Source organism: Manis javanica, chromosome 15 (genome assembly GCF_040802235.1).
Source record: "Manis javanica isolate MJ-LG chromosome 15, MJ_LKY, whole genome shotgun sequence".
Classification (NCBI taxonomy): Eukaryota; Metazoa; Chordata; class Mammalia; order Pholidota; family Manidae; genus Manis; species Manis javanica.
This window is the reverse complement of record NC_133170.1, coordinates 48,267,043-48,274,466: the sequence shown is the minus strand read 5'-3', so window position 1 is coordinate 48,274,466 and position 7,424 is coordinate 48,267,043. Positions and strand designations below refer to the sequence as shown.

The following is a 7,424-nucleotide window of genomic DNA, read 5'->3' as shown; positions in this document are numbered from 1 at the left end:
AGATATATGTATGAGGGGAGTATGGATGAAGTGTATGGTCATACAAATAAATTGCATGGATAGGAAAATCTTCCAGAAACACACACATGAACTGTTGTGGTTGTTTTGTCAGAGAGATACAGAGATAGGAGGGGGGATTCTAGTTTAAGAAATCCACATCTACTCAAAGTCACAAAGTTTTTCTCCTAAATTGTCTTCAAACAATTGAATGAGCTGTATTTTCTAAATTTGTTTTACTTTTTTATGTTTTCATACAGTATTGAAAACAAAAAATGTGGCATATTCACATCACCCTGAGGAACTGTATGATCTCTACAGGGATAAATGCTGTAAAGCCTGAAGCTCAATCAATCGATGTTGAAAACTCTCAAAGGGAGTAAAGGCTTGATCTGAGTGGTCTAGAACATGTACTGTAATTTAAGAGATGGTCGTCTTCACGTTTAATGACTAAAAAGAACTTCCCAGTCCATTTGAAGAGTACAGTCCAAGAATAAATCAAATTTCTGAACGCATTTTATGCTACATATGTGTATACTTGGCGATCCTCAGGTGTTCGTGCCAAATATTCTCTCAGTAAGTTTTTCAATGCATTTCTTAAAAATAACTGAATTTGGTAAGAATGGAGACTTCAATTGCTGAGTTACCTCTGCTATTAACACATTGTGTGGCATCTTCTTTCTAGATTTCATTTTCCGCACTATAGCAGCTTTTATCTCATGTTTTCTGTCGTTATCTACTTTCTGCCTCATTTCTTTCCTTTCTGGATCAGATTCACCTTGTTTGGCAGCAACTGTTTGAATCTTGACTTGTAGTTTGGATGTGAACTGATCATTAACTGTAAATATGTGACCATTTTCTATTTCCTTTGACGTGGGTTCTTTTCTGAGAACCTGCTGTGTTCATTTATCACAGGTGAGGGACTGCAGGGCTCTAGCAAGTTCTCTTTCAGGGATATCTGTCTCGTTGAATTTCCTCAAACATGTATTTTTTCCCTTTTATTAAAAAGCATTAATATGGTCATCTGCAAAGTAGAAACTTGTAGTATGTGCTTCTGTGTATTAGAGCCAGTTACTCGCGCCCCTCCAACACCAACTTCAGATCCATCTTCCTTCTTAACTGGTCCATAAAAGGTGGCATTGAGCTCTGCAGAACCCATATGATGCTGGAGAGTGAGTTGTCGGCCACTGTGTTTGGCTAAGTAAAACCTTCTGAATATCTCAAAAGCATGTCTTGGGGCTGATGGGATGCTACACTTTGGTGTGGCTGACTGAGTAGGCCAGTATCCTGTCGTGAGCACCTGGACTGTGAGGTCAACACCACCTAAAGACACCCCAGTTGCCTGTAGATGTTGCCTGAATTCATCCATAGTTGTGTTTGAAGTGCTCATATCCCTAAACATTTTTCCAGTTTTGATGTGAACTGACATCCACATTCAGTCTTTAACTTAGATATCATATTTTTTTCAGAGTCATCAGAAACACTTTTATTTGTGAGAAGTCTCCTTGCCAAGTGTTGCTTATAGTAATGTTCAAATACATCTTTTTCTTGCATAAACCTAAAAAGGACCACTGCCTTATCCAATATGGTTTCTACTTCTTGTTCTGTTAGCCTTTTTACTCTCTTTTGCAGCTTATCCTCAATAAATAATGAGAGGTATTCAGGGGACCTAGAGTTGAAGTTGAGAAAATACTCAAAGCCACTGGCAATAGTTTGTTTAAAGAGCTGGTCATTATTAAATGATATCTGGAGGAAGTGATCAAACCTACTCTTCAGGTGCAATAAGCCCTGAATATAATCAACAGGGTTCTTTCCTTCTCCTTCCTCAGAAACAAGAGCTTTACCTTGCTCCCTCAAATAGGAACTCATACACTCACACATTGTCTTCAAACCACTTGGCACATGACTAAATAACCTGTACATGCAAGCAAGGTCTTCTGTCTTTCCATTTTTCAACATGTGTAGTAGCCCAGAATTCTCCATTTCTACTATAGTTTTCATGTGTTTGGAAATGAGTGCCCTTGCAACCACCTTTCCAATTGGTTCTTCAGTTGATTTGTCAAGGCAATGCATCACCTGTTCTACTTCTTCATTAATTCTAGCTTCTACTTTCTTAATATACACTTAAGCACTGTTTTCTGCTAAAAAATTCTGGCTTTCCATCTGAAAAAATTCTGTAGACATTTCCAAAAACGGAGCCTCAAAATCTTCCTCATAGACGGATCGTCCTTGGAGACCTAAAATCATTAACATCTGGCAAGCATTTTTTATTGCGCCTCGGTCTACAACTTCTCCTTTCTGCTCTCTTGCCATCATATCCAACAGCGTTTGCCGCAGATGATCCCGAATACACCCATAATGTAAAACCTGATCTCGGAAAAATAATTAATCCCAAATTATAGACATCCTCCACATTATTTTTTTGTACATATACATGGTCCACATATACTAGTATATTTCTAATCTTCAGCATAGCTGTTTGATGATCCTTCCAAGCCTGATTTAGCATTTGAAGAAAGTTGTTACTCAATGAATTTAGTACATCTTCTCACACCTTATTTATGAGATGTTCGGTAACAACTTCTCTTAGTCCAGTGTAGAGCTTTTCTCCATGTTTATGCAAAACCATTATACAAGCATTTCTATACAGCTCCTCAAAACTAAGATCACTGCTATTCTTATGCTGGATTTCTTGAATTGCATTTTTCAGAAAGTCCCAAATGCTATTTACATATTTTTCATCCATTGTCATCTGCCCTGCATGATTTACCAACCTAAAACGCATCTTGCCTGTATGCATGGTCAAGGTAATTGCAGGCAATAGTTACTTTCCCAGAAAGTCCCCCTCACACCGGGCTCGGCTCCCTTTACCGCGCTCCTCTGTGATGGTGGCGATGGCGACGATGGGGGTGGCGGCAGCAACGCACAAACATCTCACTGCATGGGCCGAACGTCCTCCTCCACCTTCTCCTCCACCTCAGAGAGACGAGATCCGGTCCAGAGAGTAGAGTCGGGAGAAAGGAAGGAGGAAAGAGGGAGGAAAGCCGGAGAGTGGAGAGATTCGAGGTAGGAGAGCAGGAAGACAGGTTGGGTGCGAGCGGCTGCAGCGGGGTGCTCAGATCTAGCGAGATGAGGTAGAGTGCACTGTCCCGAGTGGGGCGGGGTGAAGTCCGGGAGGGCAGGGGGCAAGGGGCAATTTAAGTATTTTTTAAACTTTACTTTTAAGTCTTTAAGTTATACATAATTTGTTATTGTATGTGGTAGCAATTAGGGATTTTATTGTATATGCATAACTATATTCAGGGATACTCTTGTTTTTCTCATTCAAAAATAATAAATATTTGAAAAAATAATGGCTGAAAAATTTCTTGACCTGGTGAAGTAAACAAACATCTGAGTCTAGGGAGCACAGAAAATCCCAAACATGATAAACCCAAAGACACCCATAGCAAGACACATTATAATCAAAGTATCAATAGTTAAATATAAAGAGAGAATCTTAAAAGAAGCAAGAGAAAAACAACTAGTTATATACAAGGGAACCCACCCTCTCTAAGACTAGATGGATGATTCTTCAGCAGAAACTTTACAAGCCAGAAAGAAGTGGTTCAATATAGCCAAAGTGCTGAAAAGGTGAGTGGGGGGGTGGGAACGGAACTTATTATAAATAAGAATACTCTACTTAGCAGGGTTATCACTCAAAATTGAAGGAGAGAGAAGAGTTTCTCCAACAAGCAAGCTGAAGGACTTCATCAACACTAAAGAAATGTTAAAGGGACTTGTTTAAGTGGAAAAGAAAAGGCCATAACTAGAAGAAACAAAAAGGATCATAAGAGACTACATAAACAATTACATGCCCACAAATGGAACTACCTAGAAGAAATGGATAAATTCCTGGAAACATACAATCTCCTAAGACTGAATCAAGAAGAAACAGAAAATCTGAACAGACTGATGATAGTAATGAAATTGAGTCAGTAATCAAAAAAACTACCAACAAGCAAAAATCCAGGACAAGATGGCCTCAGGGACTAGATGAATTCTATCAAACATGTAAAGAGTTAATGTCTAATTTTCTCAAACTATCCCAAAATATTGAAGAGAAAAGAATGCTTCCAAACTCACTCCAGGAGGCCATTGTTATCCTGACACTAAACCTAACAAAAAGGTAATACAAAAACGAAAATTACAGGTCAATGTCCCTAATAAACACTGATACAAAAAATCTTTAAAAAGTATTAGAAACTGAATTCAATAATACATTAAGAGGATCACACATCATGATCAAGTGGGATTTGTTCTAGGGATGCAAGAATGGTTTAACATCCACAAATCAATTGATGTGGTACACCACATAATAAAAAGAAGGATAAAAATCATATGATTATCCAAATAGATGCTGAAAAAACACTTGATAAATTTCAATATCCATTTATGATAAAAGAAAAAACTCTCAACAAAGTGGGTATACAGGGAACATATCTCAATATAATAAAGGCCGTATATGAAAAACCAACAACTAATACCCAACGATATTATACCCAATGGTGAAAAGCTGAAAGAGGAAAAGCTGAAAAGCTTTTCCTCTAAGATCAGGAACAAGACAAGGATGCTTGATCTCACCACTTCTACTCAACATAGTATTGGAAGTCCTACTCACAGCAATCAGGCAAGAAATAGAAATAAAGACATTTAAATTGGAAAAGAAGAAATAAAACTGTCACTATTTGCTGATGACATAATACTATATACAGAAAACCTTGAAGACTCAACCAAAATACTATTAAAACTATTAAATGAATTTAGTAATTGCAGTATAAAAAAGTAATATACATAAATGTGTTGTATTTCTACATACCAATAATGAACTATCAGAAAGAAAAATTAACAAAATAATCCCATTTGCCATTACATCAAAAAGAAAAAAATACCTAGGAAAAAAACTTAACCAAGGAGGTGAATGACCTGTACTCTAAAAAGGTGTAAGACATTAATGAGAGAAATTGAAGATGTATCAAAATGTTGAATCACTATGTGGTACAGGTAAGGCTAGTAATTGTGTCAGCTACATTTCAATTTTTTAAAAATGGAAAGAAAATGAAATTATAAAACTGCTTTCTGGGAACATATTATAGTCTCTGTATTCTTGTCTTTTCTCTCCCATGATTTTCAGGCTTTGCTGAAATATTCAGTGGCCTTGGTAATCCAGTCACAGGTATGAATGAAGCCTGGCTGTTAGCTTTGTGCACCTGGGTGGAGCTTGTCAATGGTTGGCTTCTCAGAGAAAGCAGGAAGGGAGGCATCTATTAAAACTTTAGTGCCTATTCCATTTACCAGACTGAGAAGAGTTTTAATCTAAGGTACTTTCACTCATTCACATTACCAAAGTTTAGGGTTCATTCTGATTTTTTAAAGAAAATGTTCCTCTCATCCTTTGGTCCGGGGTAATTTCTAGGATATCTGTGCTCCACCTCTGCAGGTTGTAGAAGGACACAGGAGTTTCCTGTTCAGACTTCTAATGATTTCCCCTCATTTTAGCTCCATACCTCACTTCTGCTCTATTTAGTGAATCTTCTCTGGGATTCTGCTGGGACAACTGTCTTTTCCACCACTTTGGAGTTCCCCTGAGTACATTAGAGGCTGTGGCTTCCTTGACTCGGTTTCACTTGTTATCACTTTTGCACCAATTTTAAATTTCAGAAATGTAAAAATGTTTTTATCTGCTATAGCAGTCTCCATTCTCTTGGCTCTTGTGAGTTTATCTCAGTCTTATGCTTCCACTGTAACTTCAATGTGAAGGGAATGGTAGTAAATGCATTTTTTAAAATTAATTACCTTTACCTGGAAGCCCAGGAACTAATTTTTGAGCAAAGAAAAGTTGGCTGTCATCTTAGACAGGATCATTACGTGATGGTGAGGAAAACTGAGAAGGAAATATTTGAAAGATTTTTTGCTGTAAGAGCTGGGGCAAAAGAGAGAATGTTATTGCACTAGGAATGTCACTGGAAAAACGTGAGCAGCTTGTATTGATGAGAGTAGAAGCAAAATTTTAATTGTATGATAGGTTATTAGTGTCCACCCATGGGTGGCAACTTTAAGCTATCATTCTTGAACCTATTAGCCAATGCTCTCTTATTAAAAACCTGACCATTCTATATGAATCATTCTCAGGAATTGCCTCTACCCTTGAGACCTCCCAAACATTGATCTTAAGATTATTTTCCTGTCTTTATTTTCGCTCAGCATAGAGGTAAACACACCATATTTCCAGGGTCTATTTTGTCCAGTACTACATATAATACAATGAGCCCATTTAACACAGCTCAGGACCTGTCTACCCTTGCCTTCCCCTGAAACTGCCCAGCACACACGAACTAACTAGGATGGCATTCTTACCCATCTTCTTGTGGACCCACATAAGAGAACTGAGGGAAGAGTGAAACAGTGGGGGAAGAGTAAGTATAGGGGTAAATATATCACAGTAATAATGTGATTATAATCTCCTTAAGGGCACTGAGAGGGTCTTGTATTTCTTCATACTCCTAAGAACTTAGCAAATACTATAAGCACTAATCACACACAATTCAATTGAGCGGAGCATTTTCTAACTGTGTAGTACTTAAAAACTCCAACTAAATAACCCTCTCAGCATACCTGCAAGGCAGGCGATTCTAAATGCAACCTAGACGCTAAAAAAGGCAGAACACACACTATCCAGTTTATTGAGATTATCCCATGTATCTTCATTCTGTTTTTATCCAATAATGTGAAATATAACCAATGTTCAATTTTTATGCATTTCTTCCACAGATGTTTATGGAGTACATTCAGGAGCCAATCCTCGCTCTAGGCAAGGAGGATATGGCAGTGAGTAAAACAGACAAACCGTTGCCCTTGTGGGACTTACCTAATGTTTGGATATAGGTGATATAAAATCCAAATGGCAGCTGTAAAAAAAAAGTCAAATTATTTAAATATCATACCTTGGGGAGAAAGGGATTCATTGATCCCTGGACAGAGAAGAATATGTAAAACCATACCTGCCTCTTACTCATGATCACAAATTGTGGGGCTTACCATGCAAAGCTGCCATGGCCAATGACTTGGGCCAAGCAGAAACACCAACCCTGTTCACGTGGGTTCCAGAGCAGCGCCTCCAGAAAAAGGCAAAATGTTGAAGGAGGCCAAACATGTTCTTAGGCTCCATCCTTCAGAGGTGCTCATGGTGTTTAGTAGCAAATCAGCCCATTCACATACCTGTTGTGGATGTCTAGAACAAAGAGAAAGTCATGACTGACTTCATGTGGCTAAGCTGGTCCTCCACAAGACCCAATGTGCAATCTAACCTTGAAATACAGAAACTCCGAATAACTATAAAGCCACAAAAAATAGCCCAAAATTATATTTTTTCCTACTAAAGGTTGCTT

At 38.0% G+C, this 7,424-nt stretch overlaps 1 pseudogene; it reads right to left on the bottom strand.

Annotated features, from left to right (window-relative positions):
* Nucleotides 1-389: 389 nt before the first annotated feature.
* Nucleotides 390-2,781, bottom strand: LOC108385539 (cullin-3-like; annotated as a pseudogene).
* Nucleotides 2,782-7,424: the final 4,643 nt, after the last annotated feature.